The sequence below is a fragment of the Hyla sarda genome, unplaced genomic scaffold (assembly GCF_029499605.1).
Source record: "Hyla sarda isolate aHylSar1 unplaced genomic scaffold, aHylSar1.hap1 scaffold_490, whole genome shotgun sequence".
NCBI lineage: Eukaryota > Metazoa > Chordata > Amphibia > Anura > Hylidae > Hyla > Hyla sarda.
The window spans coordinates 126,054-147,078 of NW_026610501.1; the positions used below are offsets into that span (position 1 = coordinate 126,054).

The following is a 21,025-nucleotide window of genomic DNA, read 5'->3' on the forward strand; positions in this document are numbered from 1 at the left end:
TAGCCACTAGACCACCAGGGAAGAGTTGGGAACTTTTTGCACACCAGAGAGCAGATTTACTGAGAAAGCTCTGGAAACGTCAAAAAGCAAGCGCGCAAAATGCTAGCCACTAGACCACCAGGGAGGATATCGACGGAGAAAATACGGATGCTGTTTATTAGTTTCTGAAGATTGAAAAGAGGACTTCCCTGACCGGGAATCGAACCCGGGCTGTGGCGGTGAGAGCGCCGAATCCTAGCCACTAGACCACCAGGGAAAAGTTGAGTGCTTTTTGCCCACCAGAGAGCAGATTTACTGAGAAAGCTCTGGAAAAGTCAACAAGTAGGCGCGCAAAATGCAAGCCACTAGACCACCAGGGAGGATACCCACTGAGAAAATACGGATGCTGTTTATTAGTTTCTATAGAGTGAAAAGAGGACTTCCCTGACCGGGAATCGAACCCGGGCCGCGGCGGTGAGAACGCCGAATCCTAGCCACTAGACCACCAGGGAAAAGTTGGGAGCTTTTTGCACACCAGAGAGCAGATTTACTGAGAAAGCTCTGGAAAAATCAAAAAGCAAGCGCGCAAAATGCTAGCCACTAGACCACCAGGGAGGATACCGACTGAGAAAATACGGATGCTGTTTATTAGTTTCTGAAGATTGAAAAGAGGACTTACCTGACCGGGAATCGAACCCGGGCCGCGGCGGTGAGAGCGCCGAATCCTAGCCACTAGACCACCAGGGAAGAGTTGGGAACTTTTTGCACACCAGAGAGCAGATTTACTGAGAAAGCTCTGGAAACGTCAAAAAGCAAGCGCGCAAAATGCAAGCCACTAGACCACCAGGGAGGATACCGACTGAGAAAATATGAATGCAGTTTATTAGTATCTGAAGATTGAAAAGAGGACTTCCCTGACCGGGAATCGAACCCGGGCCGCGGCGGTGAGAGCGCCGAATCCTAGCCACTAGACAACCAGGGAAAAGTTGGGAGCTTTTTGCCCACCAGAGAGCAGATTTACTGAGAAAGCTCTGGAAAAATCAAAAAGCAAGCGCGCAAAATGCAAGCCACTAGACCACCAGGGAGGATACCGACTGAGAAAATACGGATGCTGTTTATTAGTTTCTGAAGATTGAAAAGAGGACTTCCCTGACCGGGAATCGAACCCGGGCCGCGGCGGTGAGAGCGCCGAATCCTAGCCACTAGACAACCAGGGAAAAGTTGGGAACTTTTTGCCCACCAGGAACCAGATTTACTGAGAAAGCTCTGGAAAAATCAAAAAGCAAGTGCGCAAAATGCAAGCCACTAGACCACCAGGGAGGATACCGACTGAGAAAATACGGATGCTGTTTATTAGTTTCTGAAGATTGAAAAGAGGACTTCCCTGACCGGGAATCGAACCCGGGCCGCGGCGGTGAGAGCGCCGAATCCTAGCCACTAGACCACCAGGGAAGAGTTGGGAACTTGTTGCCCACCAGAGAGCAGATTTACTGAGAAAGCTCTGGAAACGTCAAAAAGCAAGCGCGCAAAATGCTAGCCACTAGACCACCAGGGAGGATATCGACTGAGAAAATACGGATGCTGTTTATTAGTTTCTGAAGATTGAAAAGAGGACTTCCCTGACCGGGAATCGAACCCGGGCCGCGGCGGTGAGAGCGCCGAATCCTACCCAGTAGACCACCAGGGAAAAGTTGGGAGCTTTTTGCCCACCAGAGAGCAGATTTACTGAGAAAGCTCTGGAAAAGTCAACAAGTAGGCGCGCAAAATGCAAGCCACTAGACCACCAGGGAGGATACCGACTGAGAAAATACGGATGCTGTTTATTAGTATCTGAAGATTGAAAAGAGGACTTCCCTGACCGGGAATCAAACCCGGGCCGCGGCGGTGAGAACGCCGAATCTTAGTCCTAGCCACTAGACCACCAGGGAGGATATCGACCAAGAAAATACGAATGCTGTTTATTAGTTTCTGAAGATTGAAAAGAGGACTTCCCTGACCGGGAATCGAACCCGGGCCGCGGCGGTGAGAGCGCCGAATCCTAGCCACTAGACCACCAGGGAAAAGTTGGGAGCTTTTTGCCCACCAGAAACCAGATTTACTGAGAAAGCTCTGGAAATGTCAAACAGTAAGCGCGCAAAATGCAAGCCACTAGACCACCAGGGAGGATACCGACTGAGAAAATACGGATGCTGTTTATTAGTTTCTGAAGATTGAAAAGAGGACTTCCCTGACCGGGAATCGAACCCGGGCCGCGGCGGTGAGAGCGCCGAATCCTAGCCACTAGACCACCAGGGAAAAGTTGGGAGCTTTTTGCCCACCAGAGAGCAGATTTACTGAGAAAGCTCTGGAAAAATCAAAAAGCAAGCGCGCAAAATGCAAGCCACTAGACCACCAGGGAGGATACCGACTGAGAAAATACGGATGCTGTTTATTAGTTTCTGAAGAGTGAAGAGAGGACTTCCCTGACCGGGAATCGAACCCGGGCCGCGGCGGTGAGAACGCCGAATCCTAGCCACTAGACCACCAGGGAAGAGTTGGGTACTTTTTGCACACCAGAGAGCAGATTTACTGAGAAAGCTCTGGAAACGTCAAAAAGCAAGCGCGCAAAATGCTAGCCACTAGACCACCAGGGAGGATACCGACTGAGAAAATACGAATGCAGTTTATTAGTATCTGAAGATTGAAAAGAGGACTTCCCTGACCGGGAATCGAACCCGGGCCGCGGCGGTGAGAGCGCCGAATCCTAGCCACTAGACAACCAGGGAAAAGTTGGGAGCTTTTTGCCCACCAGAGAGCAGATTTACTGAGAAAGCTCTGGAAAAATCTAAAAGCAAGCGCGCAAAATGCAAGCCACTAGACCACCAGGGAGGATACCGACTGAGAAAATACGGATGCTGTTTATTAGTTTCTGAAGATTGAAAAGAAGACTTCCCTGACCGGGAATCGAACCCGGGCCGCGGCGGTGAGAGCGCCGAATCCTAGCCACTAGACCACCAGGGAAAAGTTGGGAACTTTTTGCCCACCAGGAACCAGATTTACTGAGAAAGCTCTGGAAAAATCAAAAAGCAAGTGCGCAAAATGCAAGCCACTAGACCACCAGGGAGGATACCGACTGAGAAAATACGGATGCTGTTTATTAGTTTCTGAAGATTGAAAAGAGGACTTCCCTGACCGGGAATCGAACCCGGGCCGCGGCGGTGAGAGCGCCGAATCCTAGCCACTAGACCACCAGGGAAGAGTTGGGAACTTGTTGCCCACCAGAAACCAGATTTACTGAGAAAGCTCTGGAAACGTCAAAAAGCAAGCGCGCAAAATGCTAGCCACTAGACCACCAGGGAGGATATCGACTGAGAAAATACGGATGCTGTTTATTAGTTTCTGAAGATTGAAAAGAGGACTTCCCTGACCGGGAATCGAACCCGGGCCGCGGCGGTGAGAGCGCCGAATCCTAGCCACTAGACCACCAGGGAAAAGTTGGGAGCTTTTTGCCCACCAGAAACCAGATTTACTGAGAAAGCTCTGGAAATGTCAAACAGTAAGCGTGCAAAATGCAAGCCACTAGACCACCAGGGAGGATACCGACTGAGAAAATATGGACGCTGTTTATTAGTATCTGAAGATTGAAAAGAGGACTTCCCTTACCGGGAATCGAACCCGGGCCGCGGCGGTGAGAGCGCCGAATCCTAGCCACTAGACAACCAGGGAAAAGTTGGGAGCTTTTTGCCCACCAGAGAGCAGATTTACTGAGAAAGCTCTGGAAAAATCTAAAAGCAAGCGCGCAAAATGCAAGCCACTAGACCACCAGGGAGGATACCGACTGAGAAAATACGGATGCTGTTTATTAGTTTCTGAAGATTGAAAAGAAGACTTCCCTGACCGGGAATCGAACCCGGGCCGCGGCGGTGAGAGCGCCGAATCCTAGCCACTAGACCACCAGGGAAGAGTTGGGAACTTGTTGCCCACCAGAGAGCAGATTTACTGAGAAAGCTCTGGAAACGTCAAAAAGCAAGCGCGCAAAATGCTAGCCACTAGACCACCAGGGAGGATATCGACTGAGAAAATACGGATGCTGTTTATTAGTTTCTGAAGATTGAAAAGAGGACTTCCCTGACCGGGAATCAAACCCGGGCCGCGGCGGTGAGGGCGCCGAATCCTAGCCACTAGACCACCAGGGAAAAGTTGGGAGCTTTTTGCCCACCAGAAACCAGATTTACTGAGAAAGCTCTGGAAATGTCAAACAGTAAGCGTGCAAAATGCAAGCCACTAGACCACCAGGGAGGATACCGACTGAGAAAATATGGACGCTGTTTATTAGTATCTGAAGATTGAAAAGAGGACTTCCCTTACCGGGAATCGAACCCGGGCCGCGGCGGTGAGAGCGCCGAATCCTAGCCACTAGACCACCAGGGAAAAGTTGGGAGCTTTTTGCCCACCAGAGAGCAGATTTACTGAGAAAGCTCTGGAAAAATCAAAAAGCAAGTGCGCAAAATGCAAGCCACTAGACCACCAGGGAGGATACCGACTGAGAAAATACGGATGCTGTTTATTAGTTTCTGAAGAGTGAAAAGAGGACTTCCCTGACCGGGAATCGAACCCGGGCCGCGGCGGTGAGAACGCCGAATCCTAGCCACTAGACCACCAGGGAAGAGTTGGGAACTTTTTGCACACCAGAGAGCAGATTTACTGAGAAAGCTCTGGAAACGTCAAAAAGCAAGCGCGCAAAATGCTAGCCACTAGACCACCAGGGAGGATACCGACTGAGAAAATACGAATGCAGTTTATTAGTATCTGAAGATTGAAAAGAGGACTTCCCTGACCGGGAATCGAACCCGGGCCGCGGCGGTGAGAGCGCCGAATCCTAGCCACTAGACCACCAGGGAAAAGTTGGGAACTTTTTGCCCACCAGGAACCAGATTTACTGAGAAAGCTCTGGAAAAATCAAAAAGCAAGTGCGCAAAATGCAAGCCACTAGACCACCAGGGAGGATACCGACTGAGAAAATACGGATGCTGTTTATTAGTTTCTGAAGATTGAAAAGAGGACTTCCCTGACCGGGAATCGAACCCGGGCCGCGGCGGTGAGAGCGCCGAATCCTAGCCACTAGACCACCAGGGAAGAGTTGGGAACTTGTTGCCCACCAGAGAGCAGATTTACTGAGAAAGCTCTGGAAACGTCAAAAAGCAAGCGCGCAAAATGCAAGCCACTAGACCACCAGGGAGGATACCGACTGAGAAAATACGGATGCTGTTTATTAGTTTCTGAAGATTGAAAAGAGGACTTCCCTGACCGGGAATCGAACCCGGGCCGCGGCGGTGAGAGCGCCAAATCCTAGCCACTAGACCACCAGGGAAAAGTTGGGAGCTTTTTGCCCACCAGAGAGCAGATTTACTGAGAAAGCTCTGGAAACGTCAAAAAGCAAGCGCGCAAAATGCTAGCCACTACACCACCAGGGAGGATACCGACTGAGAAAATACGGATGCTGTTTATTAGTTTCTGAAGAGTGAAAAGAGGACTTCCCTGACCGGGAATTGAAACCAGGCCGCGGCGGTGAGAGCGCCGAATCCTAGCCACTAGACCACCAGGGAAGAGTTGGGAACTTTTTGCACACCAGAGAGCAGATTTACTGAGAAAGCTCTGGAAACGTCAAAAAGCAAGCGCGCAAAATGCTAGCCACTAGACCACCAGGGAGGATACCGACTGAGAAAATACGAATGCAGTTTATTAGTATCTGAAGATTGAAAAGAGGACTTCCCTGACCGGGAATCGAACCCGGGCCGCGGCGGTGAGAGCGCCGAATCCTAGCCACTAGACCACCAGGGAAAAGTTGGGAACTTTTTGCCCACCAGGAACCAGATTTACTGAGAAAGCTCTGGAAAAATCAAAAAGCAAGTGCGCAAAATGCAAGCCACTAGACCACCAGGGAGGATACCGACTGAGAAAATACGGATGCTGTTTATTAGTTTCTGAAGAGTGAAAAGAGGACTTCCCTGACCGGGAATCGAACCCGGGCCGCGGCGGTGAGAACGCCGAATCCTAGCCACTAGACCACCAGGGAAGAGTTGGGTACTTTTTGCACACCAGAGAGCAGATTTACTGAGAAAGCTCTGGAAACGTCAAAAAGCAAGCGCGCAAAATGCTAGCCACTAGACCACCAGGGAGGATACCGACTGAGAAAATACGGATGCTGTTTATTAGTTTCTGAAGATTGAAAAGAGGACTTCCCTGACCGGGAATCGAACCCGGGCCGCGGCGGTGAGAGCGCCAAATCCTAGCCACTAGACCACCAGGGAAAAGTTGGGAGCTTTTTGCCCACCAGAGAGCAGATTTACTGAGAAAGCTCTGGAAACGTCAAAAAGCAAGCGCGCAAAATGCTAGCCACTAGACCACCAGGGAGGATACCGACTGAGAAAATACGGATGCTGTTTATTAGTTTCTGAAGAGTGAAAAGAGGACTTCCCTGACCGGGAATTGAAACCAGGCCGCGGCGGTGAGAGCGCCGAATCCTAGCCACTAGACCACCAGGGAAGAGTTGGGAACTTTTTGCACACCAGAGAGCAGATTTACTGAGAAAGCTCTGGAAACGTCAAAAAGCAAGCGCGCAAAATGCTAGCCACTAGACCACCAGGGAGGATACCGACTGAGAAAATACGAATGCAGTTTATTAGTATCTGAAGATTGAAAAGAGGACTTCCCTGACCGGGAATCGAACCCGGGCCGCGGCGGTGAGAGCGCCGAATCCTAGCCACTAGACCACCAGGGAAAAGTTGGGAACTTTTTGCCCACCAGGAACCAGATTTACTGAGAAAGCTCTGGAAAAATCAAAAAGCAAGTGCGCAAAATGCAAGCCACTAGACCACCAGGGAGGATACCGACTGAGAAAATACGAATGCAGTTTATTAGTATCTGAAGATTGAAAAGAGGACTTCCCTGACCGGGAATCGAACCCGGGCCGCGGCGGTGAGAGCGCCGAATCCTAGCCACTAGACAACCAGGGAAAAGTTGGGAGCTTTTTGCCCACCAGAGAGCAGATTTACTGAGAAAGCTCTGGAAAAATCTAAAAGCAAGCGCGCAAAATGCAAGCCACTAGACCACCAGGGAGGATACCGACTGAGAAAATACGGATGCTGTTTATTAGTTTCTGAAGATTGAAAAGAAGACTTCCCTGACCGGGAATCGAACCCGGGCCGCGGCGGTGAGAGCGCCGAATCCTAGCCACTAGACCACCAGGGAAAAGTTGGGAACTTTTTGCCCACCAGGAACCAGATTTACTGAGAAAGCTCTGGAAAAATCAAAAAGCAAGTGCGCAAAATGCAAGCCACTAGACCACCAGGGAGGATACCGACTGAGAAAATACGGATGCTGTTTATTAGTTTCTGAAGATTGAAAAGAGGACTTCCCTGACCGGGAATCGAACCCGGGCCGCGGCGGTGAGAGCGCCGAATCCTAGCCACTAGACCACCAGGGAAGAGTTGGGAACTTGTTGCCCACCAGAGAGCAGATTTACTGAGAAAGCTCTGGAAACGTCAAAAAGCAAGCGCGCAAAATGCTAGCCACTAGACCACCAGGGAGGATATCGACTGAGAAAATACGGATGCTGTTTATTAGTTTCTGAAGATTGAAAAGAGGACTTCCCTGACCGGGAATCGAACCCGGGCCGCGGCGGTGAGAGCGCCGAATCCTAGCCACTAGACCACCAGGGAAAAGTTGGGAGCTTTTTGCCCACCAGAAACCAGATTTACTGAGAAAGCTCTGGAAATGTCAAACAGTAAGCGCGCAAAATGCAAGCCACTAGACCACCAGGGAGGATACCGACTGAGAAAATATGGACGCTGTTTATTAGTATCTGAAGATTGAAAAGAGGACTTCCCTTACCGGGAATCGAACCCGGGCCGCGGCGGTGAGAGCGCCGAATCCTAGCCACTAGACCACCAGGGAAAAGTTGGGAGCTTTTTGCCCACCAGAGAGCAGATTTACTGAGAAAGCTCTGGAAAAATCAAAAAGCAAGCGCGCAAAATGCAAGCCACTAGACCACCAGGGAGGATACCGACTGAGAAAATACGGATGCTGTTTATTAGTTTCTGAAGAGTGAAAAGAGGACTTCCCTGACCGGGAATCGAACCCGGGCCGCGGCGGTGAGAACGCCGAATCCTAGCCACTAGACCACCAGGGAAAAGTTGGGAACTTTTTGCCCACCAGGAACCAGATTTACTGAGAAAGCTCTGGAAAAATCAAAAAGCAAGTGCGCAAAATGCAAGCCACTAGACCACCAGGGAGGATACCGACTGAGAAAATACGGATGCTGTTTATTAGTTTCTGAAGAGTGAAAAGAGGACTTCCCTGACCGGGAATCGAACCCGGGCCGCGGCGGTGAGAACGCCGAATCCTAGCCACTAGACCACCAGGGAAGAGTTGGGAACTTTTTGCACACCAGAGAGCAGATTTACTGAGAAAGCTCTGGAAACGTCAAAAAGCAAGCGCGCAAAATGCTAGCCACTAGACCACCAGGGAGGATACCGACTGAGAAAATACGAATGCAGTTTATTAGTATCTGAAGATTGAAAAGAGGACTTCCCTGACCGGGAATCGAACCCAGGCCGCGGCGGTGAGAGCGCCGAATCCTAGCCACTAGACCACCAGGGAAAAGTTGGGAACTTTTTGCCCACCAGGAACCAGATTTACTGAGAAAGCTCTGGAAAAATCAAAAAGCAAGTGCGCAAAATGCAAGCCACTAGACCACCAGGGAGGATACCGACTGAGAAAATACGGATGCTGTTTATTAGTTTCTGAAGATTGAAAAGAGGACTTCCCTGACCGGGAATCGAACCCGGGCCGCGGCGGTGAGAGCGCCAAATCCTAGCCACTAGACCACCAGGGAAAAGTTGGGAGCTTTTTGCCCACCAGAGAGCAGATTTACTGAGAAAGCTCTGGAAAAGTCAACAAGTAGGCGCGCAAAATGCAAGCCACTAGACCACCAGGGAGGATACCGACTGAGAAAATACGGATGCTGTTTATTAGTATCTGAAGATTGAAAAGAGGACTTCCCTGACCGGGAATCGAACCCGGGCCGCGGCGGTGAGAGCGCCGAATCCTAGCCACTAGACCACCAGGGAAAAGTTGGGAACTTTTTGCCCACCAGGAACCAGATTTACTGAGAAAGCTCTGGAAAAATCAAAAAGCAAGTGCGCAAAATGCAAGCCACTAGACCACCAGGGAGGATACCGACTGAGAAAATACGGATGCTGTTTATTAGTTTCTGAAGAGTGAAAAGAGGACTTCCCTGACCGGGAATTGAAACCAGGCCGCGGCGGTGAGAGCGCCGAATCCTAGCCACTAGACCACCAGGGAAGAGTTGGGAACTTTTTGCACACCAGAGAGCAGATTTACTGAGAAAGCTCTGGAAACGTCAAAAAGCAAGCGCGCAAAATGCTAGCCACTAGACCACCAGGGAGGATACCGACTGAGAAAATACGAATGCAGTTTATTAGTATCTGAAGATTGAAAAGAGGACTTCCCTGACCGGGAATCGAACCCGGGCCGCGGCGGTGAGAGCGCCGAATCCTAGCCACTAGACCACCAGGGAAAAGTTGGGAACTTTTTGCCCACCAGGAACCAGATTTACTGAGAAAGCTCTGGAAAAATCAAAAAGCAAGTGCGCAAAATGCAAGCCACTAGACCACCAGGGAGGATACCGACTGAGAAAATACGGATGCTGTTTATTAGTTTCTGAAGATTGAAAAGAGGACTTCCCTGACCGGGAATCGAACCCGGGCCGCGGCGGTGAGAGCGCCGAATCCTAGCCACTAGACCACCAGGGAAGAGTTGGGAACTTGTTGCCCACCAGAGAGCAGATTTACTGAGAAAGCTCTGGAAACGTCAAAAAGCAAGCGCACAAAATGCTAGCCACTAGACCACCAGGGAGGATATCGACTGAGAAAATACGGATGCTGTTTATTAGTTTCTGAAGATTGAAAAGAGGACTTCCCTGACCGGGAATCGAACCCGGGCCGCGGCGGTGAGAGCGCCGAATCCTAGCCACTAGACCACCAGGGAAAAGTTGGGAGCTTTTTGCCCACCAGAGAGCAGATTTACTGAGAAAGCTCTGGAAAAGTCAACAAGTAGGCGCGCAAAATGCAAGCCACTAGACCACCAGGGAGGATACCGACTGAGAAAATACGGATGCTGTTTATTAGTATCTGAAGATTGAAAAGAGGACTTCCCTGACCGGGAATCGAACCCGGGCCGCGGCGGTGAGAGCGCCGAATCCTAGCCACTAGACCACCAGGGAAAAGTTGGGAGCTTTTTGCCCACCAGAAACCAGATTTACTGAGAAAGCTCTGGAAATGTCAAACAGTAAGCGCGCAAAATGCAAGCCACTAGACCACCAGGGAGGATACCGACTGAGAAAATACGGATGCTGTTTATTAGTATCTGAAGATTGAAAAGAGGACTTCCCTGACCGGGAATCGAACCCGGGCCGCGGCGGTGAGAGCGCCGAATCCTAGCCACTAGACCACCAGGGAAAAGTTGGGAGCTTTATGCCCACCAGAGAGCAGATTTACTGAGAAAGCTCTGGAAACGTCAAAAAGCAAGCGCGCAAAATGCTAGCCACTAGACCACCAGGGAGGATACCGACTGAGAAAATACGAATGCAGTTTATTAGTATCTGAAGATTGAAAAGAGGACTTCCCTGACCGGGAATCGAACCCGGGCCGCGGCGGTGAGAGCGCCGAATCCTAGCCACTAGACAACCAGGGAAAAGTTGGGAGCTTTTTGCCCACCAGAGAGCAGATTTACTGAGAAAGCTCTGGAAAAATCAAAAAGCAAGCGCGCAAAATGCAAGCCACTATATCACCAGGGAGGATACCGACTGAGAAAATACGGATGCTGTTTATTAGTTTCTGAAGATTGAAAAGAGGACTTCCCTGACCGGGAATCGAACCCGGGCCGCGGCGGTGAGAGCGCCGAATCCTAGCCACTAGACCACCAGGGAAGAGTTGGGAACTTGTTGCCCACCAGAGAGCAGATTTACTGAGAAAGCTCTGGAAACGTCAAAAAGCAAGAGCGCAAAATGCAAGCCACTAGACCACCAGGGAGGATACCGACTGAGAAAATACGGATGCTGTTTATTAGTTTCTGAAGATTGAAAAGAGGACTTCCCTGACCGGGAATCGAACCCGGGCCGCGGCGGTGAGAGCGCCGAATCCTAGCCACTAGACCACCAGGGAAAAGTTGGGAGCTTTTTGCCCACCAGAGAGCAGATTTACTGAGAAAGCTCTGGAAAAGTCAACAAGTAGGCGCGCAAAATGCAAGCCACTAGACCACCAGGGAGGATACCGACTGAGAAAATACGGATGCTGTTTATTAGTATCTGAAGATTGAAAAGAGGACTTCCCTGACCGGGAATCGAACCCGGGCCGCGGCGGTGAGAGCGCCGAATCCTAGCCACTAGACCACCAGGGAAAAGTTGGGAGCTTTTTGCCCACCAGAGAGCAGATTTACTGAGAAAGCTCTGGAAACGTCAAAAAGCAAGCGCGCAAAATGCTAGCCACTAGACCACCAGGGAGGATACCGACTGAGAAAATACGAATGCAGTTTATTAGTATCTGAAGATTGAAAAGAGGACTTCCCTGACCGGGAATCGAACCCGGGCCGCGGCGGTGAGAGCGCCGAATCCTAGCCACTAGACAACCAGGGAAAAGTTGGGAGCTTTTTGCCCACCAGAGAGCAGATTTACTGAGAAAGCTCTGGAAAAATCAAAAAGCAAGCGCGCAAAATGCAAGCCACTAGACCACCAGGGAGGATACCGACTGAGAAAATACGGATGCTGTTTATTAGTTTCTGAAGATTGAAAAGAGGACTTCCCTGACCGGGAAACGAACCCGGGCCGCGGCGGTGAGAGCGCCGAATCCTAGCCACTAGACCACCAGGGAAGAGTTGGGAACTTGTTGCCCACCAGAGAGCAGATTTACTGAGAAAGCTCTGGAAACGTCAAAAAGCAAGCGCGCAAAATGCTAGCCACTAGACCACCAGGGAGGATATCGACTGAGAAAATACGGATGCTGTTTATTAGTTTCTGAAGATTGAAAAGAGGACTTCCCTGACCGGGAATCGAACCCGGGCCGCGGCGGTGAGAGCGCCGAATCCTAGCCACTAGACCACCAGGGAAAAGTTGGGAGCTTTTTGCCCACCAGAGATCAGATTTACTGAGAAAGCTCTGGAAAAGTCAACAAGTAGGCGCGCAAAATGCAAGCCACTAGACCACCAGGGAGGATATCGACCAAGAAAATACGAATGCTGTTTATTAGTTTCTGAAGATTGAAAAGAGGACTTCCCTGACCGGGAATCGAACCCGGGCCGCGGCGGTGAGAGCGCCAAATCCTAGCCACTAGACCACCAGGGAAAAGTTGGGAGCTTTTTGCCCACCAGAGAGCAGATTTACTGAGAAAGCTCTGGAAACGTCAAAAAGCAAGCGCGCAAAATGCTAGCCACTAGACCACCAGGGAGGATACCGACTGAGAAAATACGAATGCAGTTTATTAGTATCTGAAGATTGAAAAGAGGACTTCCCTGACCGGGAATCAAACCCGGGCCGCGGCGGTGAGAACGCCGAATCTTAGTCCTAGCCACTAGACCACCAGGGAGGATATCGACCAAGAAAATACGAATGCTGTTTATTAGTTTCTGAAGATTGAAAAGAGGACTTCCCTGACCGGGAATCGAACCCGGGCCGCGGCGGTGAGAGCGCCGAATCCTAGCCACTAGACCACCAGGGAAAAGTTGGGAGCTTTTTGTCCACCAGAGAGCAGATTTACTGAGAAAGCTCTGGAAAAGTCAACAAGTAGGCGCGCAAAATGCAAGCCACTAGACCACCAGGGAGGATACCGACTGAGAAAATACGGATGCTGTTTATTAGTATCTGAAGATTGAAAAGAGGACTTCCCTGACCGGGAATCGAACCCAGGCCGCGGCGGTGAGAGCACCGAATCCTAGCCACTAGACCACCAGGGAAAAGTTGGGAGCTTTTTGCCCACCAGAGAGCAGATTTACTGAGAAAGCTCTGGAAAAGTCAACAAGTAGGCGCGCAAAATGCAAGCCACTAGACCACCAGGGAGGATACCGACTGAGAAAATACGGATGCTGTTTATTAGTATCTGAAGATTGAAAAGAGGACTTCCCTGACCGGGAATCGAACCCGGGCCGCGGCGGAGAGAGCGCCGAATCCTAGCCCAAAGACCACCAGGGAAGAGTTGGGAACTTTTTGCACACCAGAGAGCAGATTTACTGAGAAAGCTCTGGAAACGTCAAAAAGCAAGCGCGCAAAATGCTAGCCACTAGACCACCAGGGAGGATACCGACTGAGAAAATACGGATGCTGTTTATTAGTTTCTGAAGAGTGAAAAGAGGACTTCCCTGACCGGGAATCGAACCCGGGCCGCGGCGGTGAGAGCGCCGAATCCTAGCCACTAGACCACCAGGGAAAAGTTGGGAGCTTTTTGCCCACCAGAGAGCAGATTTACTGACAAAGCTCTGGAAATGTCAAACAGTAAGCGCGCAAAATGCAAGCCACTAGACCACCAGGGAGGATACCGACTGAGAAAATACGAATGCAGTTTATTAGTATCTGAAGATTGAAAAGAGGACTTCCCTGACCGGGAATCGAACCCGGGCCGCGGCGGTGAGAGCGCCGAATCCTAGCCACTAGACAACCAGGGAAAAGTTGGGAGCTTTTTGCCCACCAGAGAGCAGATTTACTGAGAAAGCTCTGGAAAAATCAAAAAGCAAGCGCGCAAAATGCAAGCCACTAGACCACCAGGGAGGATACCGACTGAGAAAATACGGATGCTGTTTATTAGTTTCTGAAGAGTGAAAAGGGGACTTCCCTGACCGGGAATCGAACCCGGGCCGCGGCGGTGAGAACGCCGAATCCTAGCCACTAGACCACCAGGGAAGAGTTGGGAACTTTTTGCCACACCAGAGAGCAGATTTACTGAGAAAGCTCTGGAAACGTCAAAAAGCAAGCGCGCAAAATGCTAGCCACTAGACCACCAGGGAGGATACCGACTGAGAAAATACGAATGCAGTTTATTAGTATCTGAAGATTGAAAAGAGGACTTCCCTGACCGGGAATCAAACCCGGGCCGCGGCGGTGAGAGCGCCGAATCCTAGCCACTAGACCACCAGGGAAAAGTTGGGAGCTTTTTGCCCACCAGAAACCAGATTTACTGAGAAAGCTCTGGAAAAATCAAAAAGCAAGCGCGCAAAATGCAAGCCACTAGACCACCAGGGAGGATACCGACTGAGAAAATACGGATGCTGTTTATTAGTTTCTGAAGATTGAAAAGAGGACTTCCCTGACCGGAAATTGAACCCGGGCCGCGGCGGTGAGAGCGCCGAATCCTACCCACTAGACCACCAGGGAAAAGTTGGGAGCTTTTTGCCCACCAGAGAGCAGATTTACTGAGAAAGCTCTGGAAAAATCAAAAAGCAAGCGCGCAAAATGCAAGCCACTAGACCACCAGGGAGGATACCGACTGAGAAAATACGGATGCTGTTTATTAGTTTCTGAAGATTGAAAAAAGGACTTCCCTGATCGGGAAATCGAACCCGGGCCGCGGCGGTGAGAGCGCCGAATCCTAGCCACTAGACCACCAGGGAAGAGTTGGGAACTTGTTGCCCACCAGAGAGCAGATTTACTGAGAAAGCTCTGGAAACGTCAAAAAAGCAAGCGCGCAAAATGCTAGCCACTAGACCACCAGGGAGGATATCGACTGAGAAAATACGGATGCTGTTTATTAGTTTCTGAAGATTGAAAAGAGGACTTCCCTGACCGGGAATCGAACCCGGGCCGCGGCGGTGAGAGCGCCGAATCTTAGTCCTAGCCACTAGACCACCAGGGAGGATATCGACCAAGAAAATACGAATGCTGTTTATTAGTTTCTGAAGATTGAAAAGAGGACTTCCCTGACCGGGAATCGAACCCGGGCCGCGGCGGTGAGAGCGCCGAATCCTAGCCACTAGACCACCAGGGAAAAGTTGGGAGCTTTTTGCCCACCAGAAATCAGATTTACTGAGAAAGCTCTGGAAATGTCAAACAGTAAGCGCGCAAAATGCAAGCCACTAGACCACCAGGGAGGATACCGACTGAGAAAATACGGATGCTGTTTATTAGTATCTGAAGATTGATAAGAGGACTTCCTGACCGGGAATCGAACCCGGGCCGCGGCGGTGAGAGCGCCGAATCCTAGCCACTAGACCACCAGGGAAAAGTTGGGAGCTTTTTGCCCACCAGAGAGCAGATTTACTGAGAAAGCTCTGGAAAAATCAAAAAGCAAGCGCGCAAAATGCAAGCCACTAGACCACCAGGGAGGATACCGACTGAGAAAATACGGATGCTGTTTATTAGTTTCTGAAGAGTGAAAAGAGGACTTCCCTGACCGGGAATCGAACCCGGGCCGCGGCGGTGAGAACGCCGAATCCTAGCCACTAGACCACCAGGGAAGAGTTGGGAACTTTTTGCACACCAGAGAGCAGATTTACTGAGAAAGCTCTGGAAACGTCAAAAAGCAAGCGCGCAAATGCTAGCCACTAGACCACCAGGGAGGATACCGACTGAGAAAATACGAATGCAGTTTATTAGTATCTGAAGATTGAAAAGAGGACTTCCCTGACCGGGAATCGAACCCGGGCCGCGGCGGTGAGAGCGCCGAATCCTAGTCACTAGACCACCAGGGAAAAGTTGGGAGCTTTTTGCCCACCAGAAACCAGATTTACTGAGAAAGCTCTGGAAAAATCAAAAAGCAAGCGCGCAAAATGCAAGCCACTAGACCACCAGGGAGGATACCGACTGAGAAAATACGGATGCTGTTTATTAGTTTCTGAAGATTGAAAAGAGGACTTACCTGACCGGGAATCGAACCCGGGCCCGCGGCGGTGAGAGCGCCGAATCCTAGCCACTAGACCACCAGGGAAGAGTTGGGAACTTGTTGCCCACCAGAGAGCAGATTTACTGAGAAAGCTCTGGAAACGTCAAAAAGCAAGCGCGCAAAATGCTAGCCACTAGACCACCAGGTAGGATACCGACTGAGAAAATACGGATGCTGTTTATTAGTTTCTGAAGAGTGAAAAGAGGACTTCCCTGACCGGGAATCGAACCCGGGCCGCGGCGGTGAGAACGCCGAATCCTAGCCACTAGACCACCAGGGAAAAGTTGGGAACTTTTTGCCCACCAGGAACCAGATTTACTGAGAAAGCTCTGGAAAAATCAAAAAGCAAGTGCGCAAAATGCAAGCCACTAGACCACCAGGGAGGATACCGACTGAGAAAATACGGATGCTGTTTATTAGTTTCTGAAGATTGAAAAGAGGACTTCCCTGACCGGGAATCGAACCCGGGCCGCGGCGGTGAGAGCGCCGAATCCTAGCCACTAGACCACCAGGGAAGAGTTGGGAACTTGTTGCCCACCAGAGAGCAGATTTACTGAGAAAGCTCTGGAAACGTCAAAAAGCAAGCGCGCAAAATGCTAGCCACTAGACCACCAGGGAGGATATCGACTGAGAAAATACGGATGCTGTTTATTAGTTTCTGAAGATTGAAAAGAGGACTTCCCTGACCGGGAATCGAACCCGGGCCGCGGCGGTGAGAGCGCCGAATCCTAGCCACTAGACCACCAGGGAAAAGTTGGGAGCTTTTTGCCCACCAGAGAGCAGATTTACTGAGAAAGCTCTGGAAAAATCAAAAAGCAAGCGCGCAAAATGCAAGCCACTAGACCACCAGGGAGGATACCGACTGAGAAAATACGGATGCTGTTTATTAGTTTCTGAAGATTGAAAAGAGGACTTCCCTGACCGGGAATCGAACCCGGGCCGCGGCGGTGAGAACGCCGAATCCTAGCCACTAGACCACCAGGGAAGAGTTGGGAACTTTTTGCACACCAGAGATCAGATTTACTGAGAAAGCTCTGGAAACGTCAAAAAGCAAGCGCGCAAAATGCTAGCCACTAGACCACCAGGGAGGATACCGACTGAGAAAATACGAATGCAGTTTATTAGTATCTGAAGATTGAAAAGAGGACTTCCCTGACCGGGAATCGAACCCGGGCCGCGGCGGTGAGAACGCCGAATCCTAGCCACTAGACCACCAGGGAAGAGTTGGGAACTTTTTGCACACCAGAGAGCAGATTTACTGAGAAAGCTCTGGAAACGTCAAAAAGCAAGCGCGCAAAATGCTAGCCACTAGACCACCAGGGAGGATACCGACTGAGAAAATACGAATGCAGTTTATTAGTATCTGAAGATTGAAAAGAGGACTTCCCTGACCGGGAATCGAACCCGGGCCGCGGCAGTGAGAGCGCCGAATCCTAGCCACTAGACCACCAGGGAAAAGTTGGGAACTTTTTGCCCACCAGGAACCAGATTTACTGAGAAAGCTCTGGAAAAATCAAAAAGCAAGTGCGCAAAATGCAAGCCACTAGACCACCAGGGAGGATACCGACTGAGAAAATACGGATGCTGTTTATTAGTTTCTGAAGAGTGAAAAGAGGACTTCCCTGACCGGGAATCAAACCCGGGCCGCGGCGGTGAGAACGCCGAATCCTAGCCACTAGACCACCAGGGAAGAGTTGGGAACTTTTTGCACACCAGAGAGCAGATTTACTGAGAAAGCTCTGGAAACGTCAAAAAGCAAGCGCGCAAAATGCAAGCCACTAGACCACCAGGGAGGATACCGACTGAGAAAATACGAATGCAGTTTATTAGTATCTGAAGATTGAAAAGAGGACTTCCTGACCGGGAATCGAACCCGGGCCGCGGCGGTGAGAGCGCCGAATCCTAGCCACTAGACAACCAGGGAAAAGTTGGGAGCTTTTTGCCCACCAGAGAGCAGATTTACTGAGAAAGCTCTGGAAAAATCAAAAAGCAAGCGCGCAAAATGCAAGCCACTAGACCACCAGGGAGGATACCGACTGAGAAAATACGGATGCTGTTTATTAGTTTCTGAAGATTGAAAAGAGGACTTCCCTGACCGGGAATCGAACCCGGGCCGCGGCGGTGAGAGCGCCGAATCCTAGCCACTAGACCACCAGGGAAAAGTTGGGAACTTTTTGCCCACCAGGAACCAGATTTACTGAGAAAGCTCTGGAAAAATCAAAAAGCAAGTGCGCAAAATGCAAGCCACTAGACCACCAGGGAGGATACCGACTGAGAAAATACGGATGCTGTTTATTAGTTTCTGAAGATTGAAAAGAGGACTTCCCTGACCGGGAATCGAACCCGGGCCGCGGCGGTGAGAGCGCCGAATCCTAGCCACTAGACCACCAGGGAAGAGTTGGGAACTTGTTACCCACCAGAGAGCAGATTTACTGAGAAAGCTCTGGAAACGTCAAAAAGCAAGTGCGCAAAATGCTAGCCACTAGACCACCAGGGAGGATATCGACTGAGAAAATACGGATGCTGTTTATTAGTTTCTGAAGATTGAAAAGAGGACTTCCCTGACCGGGAATCGAACCCGGGCCGCGGCGGTGAGAGCGCCGAATCCTAGCCACTAGACAACCAGGGAAAAGTTGGGAGCTTTTTGCCCACCAGAGAGCAGATTTACTGAGAAAGCTCTGGAAAAATCAAAAAGCAAGCGCGCAAAATGCAAGCCACTAGACCACCAGGGAGGATACCGACTGAGAAAATACGGATGCTGTTTATTAGTTTCTGAAGATTGAAAATAGGACTTCCCTGACCGGGAATCGAACCCGGGCCGCGGCGGTGAGAGCGCCGAATCCTAGCCACTAGACCACCAGGGAAAAGTTGGGAACTTTTTGCCCACCAGGAACCAGATTTACTGAGAAAGCTCTGGAAAAATCAAAAAGCAAGTGCGCAAAATGCAAGCCACTAGACCACCAGGGAGGATACCGACTGAGAAAATACGGATGCTGTTTATTAGTTTCTGAAGATTGAAAAGAGGACTTCCCTGACCGGGAATCGAACCCGGGCCGCGGCGGTGAGAGCGCCGAATCCTAGCCACTAGACCACCAGGGAAAAGTTGGGAGCTTTTTGCCCACCAGAAACCAGATTTACTGAGAAAGCTCTGGAAATGTCAAACAGTAAGCGCGCAAAATGCAAGCCACTAGACCACCAGGGAGGATACCGACTGAGAAAATACGGATGCTGTTTATTAGTATCTGAAGATTGAAAAGAGGACTTCCCTGACCGGGAATCGAACCCGGGCCGCGGCGGTGAGAGCGCCGAATCCTAGCCACTAGACCACCAGGGAAAAGTTGGGAGCTTTTTGCCCACCAGAGAGCAGATTTACTGAGAAAGCTCTGGAAAAATCAAAAAGCAAGCGCGCAAAATGCAAGCTACTAGACCACCAGGGAGGATACCGACTGAGAAAAATACGGATGCTGTTTATTAGTTTCTGAAGAGTGAAAAGAGGACTTCCCTGACCGGGAATCGAACCCAGGCCGCGGCGGTGAGAACGCCGAATCCTAGCCACTAGACCACCAGGGAAGAGTTGGGAACTTTTTGCCCACCAGAGAGCAGATTTACTGAGAAAGCTCTGGAAAAGTCAACAAGTAGGCGCGCAAATGCAAGCCACTAGACCACCAGGGAGGATACCGACTGAGAAAATACGGATGCTGTTTATTAGTATCTGAAGATTGAAAAGAGGACTTCCCTGACCGGGAATCAAACCCGGGCCGCGGCGGTGAGAACGCCGAATCTTAGTCCTAGCCACTAGACCACCAGGGAGGATATCGACCAAGAAAATACGAATGCAGTTTATTAGTATCTGAAGATTGAAAAGAGGACTTCCCTGACCGGGAATCGAACCCGGGCCGCGGCGGTGAGAGCGCCGAATCCTAGCCACTAGACAACCAGGGAAAAGTTGGGAGCTTTTTGCCCACCAGAGAGCAGATTTACTGAGAAAGCTCTGGAAAAATCAAAAAGCAAGCGCGCAAAATGCAAGCCACTAGACCACCAGGGAGGATACCGACTGAGAAAATACGGATGCTGTTTATTAGTTTCTGAAGAGTGAAAAGAGGACTTCCCTGACCGGGAATCGAACCCGGGCCGCGGCGGTGAGAACGCCGAATCCTAGCCACTAGACCACCAGGGAAGAGTTGGGAACTTTTTGCACACCAGAGAGCAGATTTACTGAGAAAGCTCTGGAAACGTCAAAAAGCAAGCGCGCAAAATGCTAGCCACTAGACCACCAGGGAGGATACCGACTGAGAAAATACGAATGCAGTTTATTAGTATCTGAAGATTGAAAAGAGGACTTCCCTGACCGGGAATCGAACCCGGGCCGCGGCGGTGAGAGCGCCGAATCCTAGCCACTAGACAACCAGGGAAAAGTTGGGAGCTTTTTGCCCACCAGAGAGCAGATTTACTGAGAAAGCTCTGGAAAAATCAAAAAGCAAGCGCGCAAAATGCAAGCCACTAGACCACCAGGGAGGATACCGACTGAGAAAATACGGATGCTGTTTATTAGTTTCTGAAGATTGAAAAGAGGACTTCCCTGACCGGGAATCGAACCCGGGCCGCGGCGGTGAGAGCGCCGAATCCTAGCCACTAGACCACCAGGGAAAAGTTGGGAACTTTTTGCCCACCAGGAACCAGATTTACTGAGAAAGCTCTGGAAAAATCAAAAAGCAAGTGCGCAAAATGCAAGCCACTAGACCACCAGGGAGGATACCGACTGAGAAAATACGGATGCTGTTTATTAGTTTCTGAAGATTGAAAAGAGGACTTCCCTGACCGGGAATCGAACCCGGGCCGCGGCGGTGAGAGCGCCGAATCCTAGCCACTAGACCACCAGGGAAGAGTTGGGAACTTGTTGCCCACCAGAGAGCAGATTTACTGAGAAAGCTCTGGAAACGTCAAAAAGCAAGCGCGCAAAATGCTAGCCACTAGACCACCAGGGAGGATATCGACGGAGAAAATACGGATGCTGTTTATTAGTTTCTGAAGATTGAAAAGAGGACTTCCCTGACCGGGAATCGAACCCGGGCTGTGGCGGTGAGAGCGCCGAATCCTAGCCACTAGACCACCAGGGAAAAGTT

At 50.4% G+C, this 21,025-nt stretch overlaps 58 non-coding genes across 58 annotated transcripts; all 58 read right to left on the reverse strand.

Annotated features, from left to right (window-relative positions):
- Positions 1-419: 419 nt before the first annotated feature.
- Positions 420-491, reverse strand: TRNAE-CUC (transfer RNA glutamic acid (anticodon CUC)). Its single transcript has one exon. It is a non-coding gene; the product is annotated as a tRNA-Glu (tRNA).
- Positions 492-1,359: 868 nt separating this feature from the next.
- TRNAE-CUC (transfer RNA glutamic acid (anticodon CUC)) lies at positions 1,360-1,431 on the reverse strand. The gene has a single exon. It is a non-coding gene; the product is annotated as a tRNA-Glu (tRNA).
- A 536-nt stretch (positions 1,432-1,967) lies between these two features.
- Positions 1,968-2,039, reverse strand: TRNAE-CUC (transfer RNA glutamic acid (anticodon CUC)). Its single transcript has one exon. It is a non-coding gene; the product is annotated as a tRNA-Glu (tRNA).
- A 163-nt stretch (positions 2,040-2,202) lies between these two features.
- Positions 2,203-2,274, reverse strand: TRNAE-CUC (transfer RNA glutamic acid (anticodon CUC)). Its single transcript has one exon. It is a non-coding gene; the product is annotated as a tRNA-Glu (tRNA).
- Positions 2,275-2,437: 163 nt separating this feature from the next.
- On the reverse strand, positions 2,438-2,509 carry TRNAE-CUC (transfer RNA glutamic acid (anticodon CUC)). The gene has a single exon. It is a non-coding gene; the product is annotated as a tRNA-Glu (tRNA).
- Positions 2,510-2,907: 398 nt separating this feature from the next.
- Positions 2,908-2,979, reverse strand: TRNAE-CUC (transfer RNA glutamic acid (anticodon CUC)). The gene has a single exon. It is a non-coding gene; the product is annotated as a tRNA-Glu (tRNA).
- A 163-nt stretch (positions 2,980-3,142) lies between these two features.
- On the reverse strand, positions 3,143-3,214 carry TRNAE-CUC (transfer RNA glutamic acid (anticodon CUC)). Its single transcript has one exon. It is a non-coding gene; the product is annotated as a tRNA-Glu (tRNA).
- A 163-nt stretch (positions 3,215-3,377) lies between these two features.
- On the reverse strand, positions 3,378-3,449 carry TRNAE-CUC (transfer RNA glutamic acid (anticodon CUC)). Its single transcript has one exon. It is a non-coding gene; the product is annotated as a tRNA-Glu (tRNA).
- A 398-nt stretch (positions 3,450-3,847) lies between these two features.
- TRNAE-CUC (transfer RNA glutamic acid (anticodon CUC)) lies at positions 3,848-3,919 on the reverse strand. Its single transcript has one exon. It is a non-coding gene; the product is annotated as a tRNA-Glu (tRNA).
- Positions 3,920-4,552: 633 nt separating this feature from the next.
- TRNAE-CUC (transfer RNA glutamic acid (anticodon CUC)) lies at positions 4,553-4,624 on the reverse strand. Its single transcript has one exon. It is a non-coding gene; the product is annotated as a tRNA-Glu (tRNA).
- A 163-nt stretch (positions 4,625-4,787) lies between these two features.
- TRNAE-CUC (transfer RNA glutamic acid (anticodon CUC)) lies at positions 4,788-4,859 on the reverse strand. Its single transcript has one exon. It is a non-coding gene; the product is annotated as a tRNA-Glu (tRNA).
- A 163-nt stretch (positions 4,860-5,022) lies between these two features.
- On the reverse strand, positions 5,023-5,094 carry TRNAE-CUC (transfer RNA glutamic acid (anticodon CUC)). Its single transcript has one exon. It is a non-coding gene; the product is annotated as a tRNA-Glu (tRNA).
- A 163-nt stretch (positions 5,095-5,257) lies between these two features.
- TRNAE-CUC (transfer RNA glutamic acid (anticodon CUC)) lies at positions 5,258-5,329 on the reverse strand. Its single transcript has one exon. It is a non-coding gene; the product is annotated as a tRNA-Glu (tRNA).
- Positions 5,330-5,727: 398 nt separating this feature from the next.
- Positions 5,728-5,799, reverse strand: TRNAE-CUC (transfer RNA glutamic acid (anticodon CUC)). Its single transcript has one exon. It is a non-coding gene; the product is annotated as a tRNA-Glu (tRNA).
- Positions 5,800-5,962: 163 nt separating this feature from the next.
- TRNAE-CUC (transfer RNA glutamic acid (anticodon CUC)) lies at positions 5,963-6,034 on the reverse strand. The gene has a single exon. It is a non-coding gene; the product is annotated as a tRNA-Glu (tRNA).
- A 163-nt stretch (positions 6,035-6,197) lies between these two features.
- Positions 6,198-6,269, reverse strand: TRNAE-CUC (transfer RNA glutamic acid (anticodon CUC)). The gene has a single exon. It is a non-coding gene; the product is annotated as a tRNA-Glu (tRNA).
- Positions 6,270-6,667: 398 nt separating this feature from the next.
- TRNAE-CUC (transfer RNA glutamic acid (anticodon CUC)) lies at positions 6,668-6,739 on the reverse strand. Its single transcript has one exon. It is a non-coding gene; the product is annotated as a tRNA-Glu (tRNA).
- Positions 6,740-7,137: 398 nt separating this feature from the next.
- Positions 7,138-7,209, reverse strand: TRNAE-CUC (transfer RNA glutamic acid (anticodon CUC)). Its single transcript has one exon. It is a non-coding gene; the product is annotated as a tRNA-Glu (tRNA).
- A 163-nt stretch (positions 7,210-7,372) lies between these two features.
- TRNAE-CUC (transfer RNA glutamic acid (anticodon CUC)) lies at positions 7,373-7,444 on the reverse strand. Its single transcript has one exon. It is a non-coding gene; the product is annotated as a tRNA-Glu (tRNA).
- Positions 7,445-7,607: 163 nt separating this feature from the next.
- TRNAE-CUC (transfer RNA glutamic acid (anticodon CUC)) lies at positions 7,608-7,679 on the reverse strand. The gene has a single exon. It is a non-coding gene; the product is annotated as a tRNA-Glu (tRNA).
- A 398-nt stretch (positions 7,680-8,077) lies between these two features.
- Positions 8,078-8,149, reverse strand: TRNAE-CUC (transfer RNA glutamic acid (anticodon CUC)). Its single transcript has one exon. It is a non-coding gene; the product is annotated as a tRNA-Glu (tRNA).
- Positions 8,150-8,312: 163 nt separating this feature from the next.
- On the reverse strand, positions 8,313-8,384 carry TRNAE-CUC (transfer RNA glutamic acid (anticodon CUC)). Its single transcript has one exon. It is a non-coding gene; the product is annotated as a tRNA-Glu (tRNA).
- Positions 8,385-8,547: 163 nt separating this feature from the next.
- On the reverse strand, positions 8,548-8,619 carry TRNAE-CUC (transfer RNA glutamic acid (anticodon CUC)). Its single transcript has one exon. It is a non-coding gene; the product is annotated as a tRNA-Glu (tRNA).
- Positions 8,620-8,782: 163 nt separating this feature from the next.
- On the reverse strand, positions 8,783-8,854 carry TRNAE-CUC (transfer RNA glutamic acid (anticodon CUC)). Its single transcript has one exon. It is a non-coding gene; the product is annotated as a tRNA-Glu (tRNA).
- Positions 8,855-9,017: 163 nt separating this feature from the next.
- TRNAE-CUC (transfer RNA glutamic acid (anticodon CUC)) lies at positions 9,018-9,089 on the reverse strand. Its single transcript has one exon. It is a non-coding gene; the product is annotated as a tRNA-Glu (tRNA).
- Positions 9,090-9,487: 398 nt separating this feature from the next.
- Positions 9,488-9,559, reverse strand: TRNAE-CUC (transfer RNA glutamic acid (anticodon CUC)). The gene has a single exon. It is a non-coding gene; the product is annotated as a tRNA-Glu (tRNA).
- Positions 9,560-9,722: 163 nt separating this feature from the next.
- On the reverse strand, positions 9,723-9,794 carry TRNAE-CUC (transfer RNA glutamic acid (anticodon CUC)). Its single transcript has one exon. It is a non-coding gene; the product is annotated as a tRNA-Glu (tRNA).
- A 163-nt stretch (positions 9,795-9,957) lies between these two features.
- On the reverse strand, positions 9,958-10,029 carry TRNAE-CUC (transfer RNA glutamic acid (anticodon CUC)). Its single transcript has one exon. It is a non-coding gene; the product is annotated as a tRNA-Glu (tRNA).
- Positions 10,030-10,192: 163 nt separating this feature from the next.
- TRNAE-CUC (transfer RNA glutamic acid (anticodon CUC)) lies at positions 10,193-10,264 on the reverse strand. Its single transcript has one exon. It is a non-coding gene; the product is annotated as a tRNA-Glu (tRNA).
- Positions 10,265-10,427: 163 nt separating this feature from the next.
- Positions 10,428-10,499, reverse strand: TRNAE-CUC (transfer RNA glutamic acid (anticodon CUC)). Its single transcript has one exon. It is a non-coding gene; the product is annotated as a tRNA-Glu (tRNA).
- A 398-nt stretch (positions 10,500-10,897) lies between these two features.
- Positions 10,898-10,969, reverse strand: TRNAE-CUC (transfer RNA glutamic acid (anticodon CUC)). Its single transcript has one exon. It is a non-coding gene; the product is annotated as a tRNA-Glu (tRNA).
- Positions 10,970-11,132: 163 nt separating this feature from the next.
- Positions 11,133-11,204, reverse strand: TRNAE-CUC (transfer RNA glutamic acid (anticodon CUC)). The gene has a single exon. It is a non-coding gene; the product is annotated as a tRNA-Glu (tRNA).
- Positions 11,205-11,367: 163 nt separating this feature from the next.
- TRNAE-CUC (transfer RNA glutamic acid (anticodon CUC)) lies at positions 11,368-11,439 on the reverse strand. The gene has a single exon. It is a non-coding gene; the product is annotated as a tRNA-Glu (tRNA).
- A 633-nt stretch (positions 11,440-12,072) lies between these two features.
- Positions 12,073-12,144, reverse strand: TRNAE-CUC (transfer RNA glutamic acid (anticodon CUC)). Its single transcript has one exon. It is a non-coding gene; the product is annotated as a tRNA-Glu (tRNA).
- A 163-nt stretch (positions 12,145-12,307) lies between these two features.
- Positions 12,308-12,379, reverse strand: TRNAE-CUC (transfer RNA glutamic acid (anticodon CUC)). The gene has a single exon. It is a non-coding gene; the product is annotated as a tRNA-Glu (tRNA).
- Positions 12,380-12,680: 301 nt separating this feature from the next.
- TRNAE-CUC (transfer RNA glutamic acid (anticodon CUC)) lies at positions 12,681-12,752 on the reverse strand. The gene has a single exon. It is a non-coding gene; the product is annotated as a tRNA-Glu (tRNA).
- A 163-nt stretch (positions 12,753-12,915) lies between these two features.
- On the reverse strand, positions 12,916-12,987 carry TRNAE-CUC (transfer RNA glutamic acid (anticodon CUC)). Its single transcript has one exon. It is a non-coding gene; the product is annotated as a tRNA-Glu (tRNA).
- A 398-nt stretch (positions 12,988-13,385) lies between these two features.
- Positions 13,386-13,457, reverse strand: TRNAE-CUC (transfer RNA glutamic acid (anticodon CUC)). Its single transcript has one exon. It is a non-coding gene; the product is annotated as a tRNA-Glu (tRNA).
- Positions 13,458-13,855: 398 nt separating this feature from the next.
- Positions 13,856-13,927, reverse strand: TRNAE-CUC (transfer RNA glutamic acid (anticodon CUC)). The gene has a single exon. It is a non-coding gene; the product is annotated as a tRNA-Glu (tRNA).
- Positions 13,928-14,091: 164 nt separating this feature from the next.
- Positions 14,092-14,163, reverse strand: TRNAE-CUC (transfer RNA glutamic acid (anticodon CUC)). The gene has a single exon. It is a non-coding gene; the product is annotated as a tRNA-Glu (tRNA).
- A 773-nt stretch (positions 14,164-14,936) lies between these two features.
- TRNAE-CUC (transfer RNA glutamic acid (anticodon CUC)) lies at positions 14,937-15,008 on the reverse strand. Its single transcript has one exon. It is a non-coding gene; the product is annotated as a tRNA-Glu (tRNA).
- A 162-nt stretch (positions 15,009-15,170) lies between these two features.
- TRNAE-CUC (transfer RNA glutamic acid (anticodon CUC)) lies at positions 15,171-15,242 on the reverse strand. The gene has a single exon. It is a non-coding gene; the product is annotated as a tRNA-Glu (tRNA).
- A 163-nt stretch (positions 15,243-15,405) lies between these two features.
- On the reverse strand, positions 15,406-15,477 carry TRNAE-CUC (transfer RNA glutamic acid (anticodon CUC)). Its single transcript has one exon. It is a non-coding gene; the product is annotated as a tRNA-Glu (tRNA).
- A 633-nt stretch (positions 15,478-16,110) lies between these two features.
- TRNAE-CUC (transfer RNA glutamic acid (anticodon CUC)) lies at positions 16,111-16,182 on the reverse strand. The gene has a single exon. It is a non-coding gene; the product is annotated as a tRNA-Glu (tRNA).
- A 163-nt stretch (positions 16,183-16,345) lies between these two features.
- TRNAE-CUC (transfer RNA glutamic acid (anticodon CUC)) lies at positions 16,346-16,417 on the reverse strand. Its single transcript has one exon. It is a non-coding gene; the product is annotated as a tRNA-Glu (tRNA).
- A 163-nt stretch (positions 16,418-16,580) lies between these two features.
- On the reverse strand, positions 16,581-16,652 carry TRNAE-CUC (transfer RNA glutamic acid (anticodon CUC)). Its single transcript has one exon. It is a non-coding gene; the product is annotated as a tRNA-Glu (tRNA).
- A 163-nt stretch (positions 16,653-16,815) lies between these two features.
- TRNAE-CUC (transfer RNA glutamic acid (anticodon CUC)) lies at positions 16,816-16,887 on the reverse strand. The gene has a single exon. It is a non-coding gene; the product is annotated as a tRNA-Glu (tRNA).
- Positions 16,888-17,050: 163 nt separating this feature from the next.
- Positions 17,051-17,122, reverse strand: TRNAE-CUC (transfer RNA glutamic acid (anticodon CUC)). Its single transcript has one exon. It is a non-coding gene; the product is annotated as a tRNA-Glu (tRNA).
- A 163-nt stretch (positions 17,123-17,285) lies between these two features.
- On the reverse strand, positions 17,286-17,357 carry TRNAE-CUC (transfer RNA glutamic acid (anticodon CUC)). The gene has a single exon. It is a non-coding gene; the product is annotated as a tRNA-Glu (tRNA).
- Positions 17,358-17,989: 632 nt separating this feature from the next.
- TRNAE-CUC (transfer RNA glutamic acid (anticodon CUC)) lies at positions 17,990-18,061 on the reverse strand. Its single transcript has one exon. It is a non-coding gene; the product is annotated as a tRNA-Glu (tRNA).
- A 163-nt stretch (positions 18,062-18,224) lies between these two features.
- On the reverse strand, positions 18,225-18,296 carry TRNAE-CUC (transfer RNA glutamic acid (anticodon CUC)). The gene has a single exon. It is a non-coding gene; the product is annotated as a tRNA-Glu (tRNA).
- Positions 18,297-18,694: 398 nt separating this feature from the next.
- Positions 18,695-18,766, reverse strand: TRNAE-CUC (transfer RNA glutamic acid (anticodon CUC)). Its single transcript has one exon. It is a non-coding gene; the product is annotated as a tRNA-Glu (tRNA).
- A 163-nt stretch (positions 18,767-18,929) lies between these two features.
- On the reverse strand, positions 18,930-19,001 carry TRNAE-CUC (transfer RNA glutamic acid (anticodon CUC)). Its single transcript has one exon. It is a non-coding gene; the product is annotated as a tRNA-Glu (tRNA).
- Positions 19,002-19,164: 163 nt separating this feature from the next.
- On the reverse strand, positions 19,165-19,236 carry TRNAE-CUC (transfer RNA glutamic acid (anticodon CUC)). The gene has a single exon. It is a non-coding gene; the product is annotated as a tRNA-Glu (tRNA).
- A 164-nt stretch (positions 19,237-19,400) lies between these two features.
- TRNAE-CUC (transfer RNA glutamic acid (anticodon CUC)) lies at positions 19,401-19,472 on the reverse strand. The gene has a single exon. It is a non-coding gene; the product is annotated as a tRNA-Glu (tRNA).
- A 535-nt stretch (positions 19,473-20,007) lies between these two features.
- On the reverse strand, positions 20,008-20,079 carry TRNAE-CUC (transfer RNA glutamic acid (anticodon CUC)). Its single transcript has one exon. It is a non-coding gene; the product is annotated as a tRNA-Glu (tRNA).
- A 398-nt stretch (positions 20,080-20,477) lies between these two features.
- TRNAE-CUC (transfer RNA glutamic acid (anticodon CUC)) lies at positions 20,478-20,549 on the reverse strand. Its single transcript has one exon. It is a non-coding gene; the product is annotated as a tRNA-Glu (tRNA).
- A 163-nt stretch (positions 20,550-20,712) lies between these two features.
- Positions 20,713-20,784, reverse strand: TRNAE-CUC (transfer RNA glutamic acid (anticodon CUC)). The gene has a single exon. It is a non-coding gene; the product is annotated as a tRNA-Glu (tRNA).
- Positions 20,785-21,025: the final 241 nt, after the last annotated feature.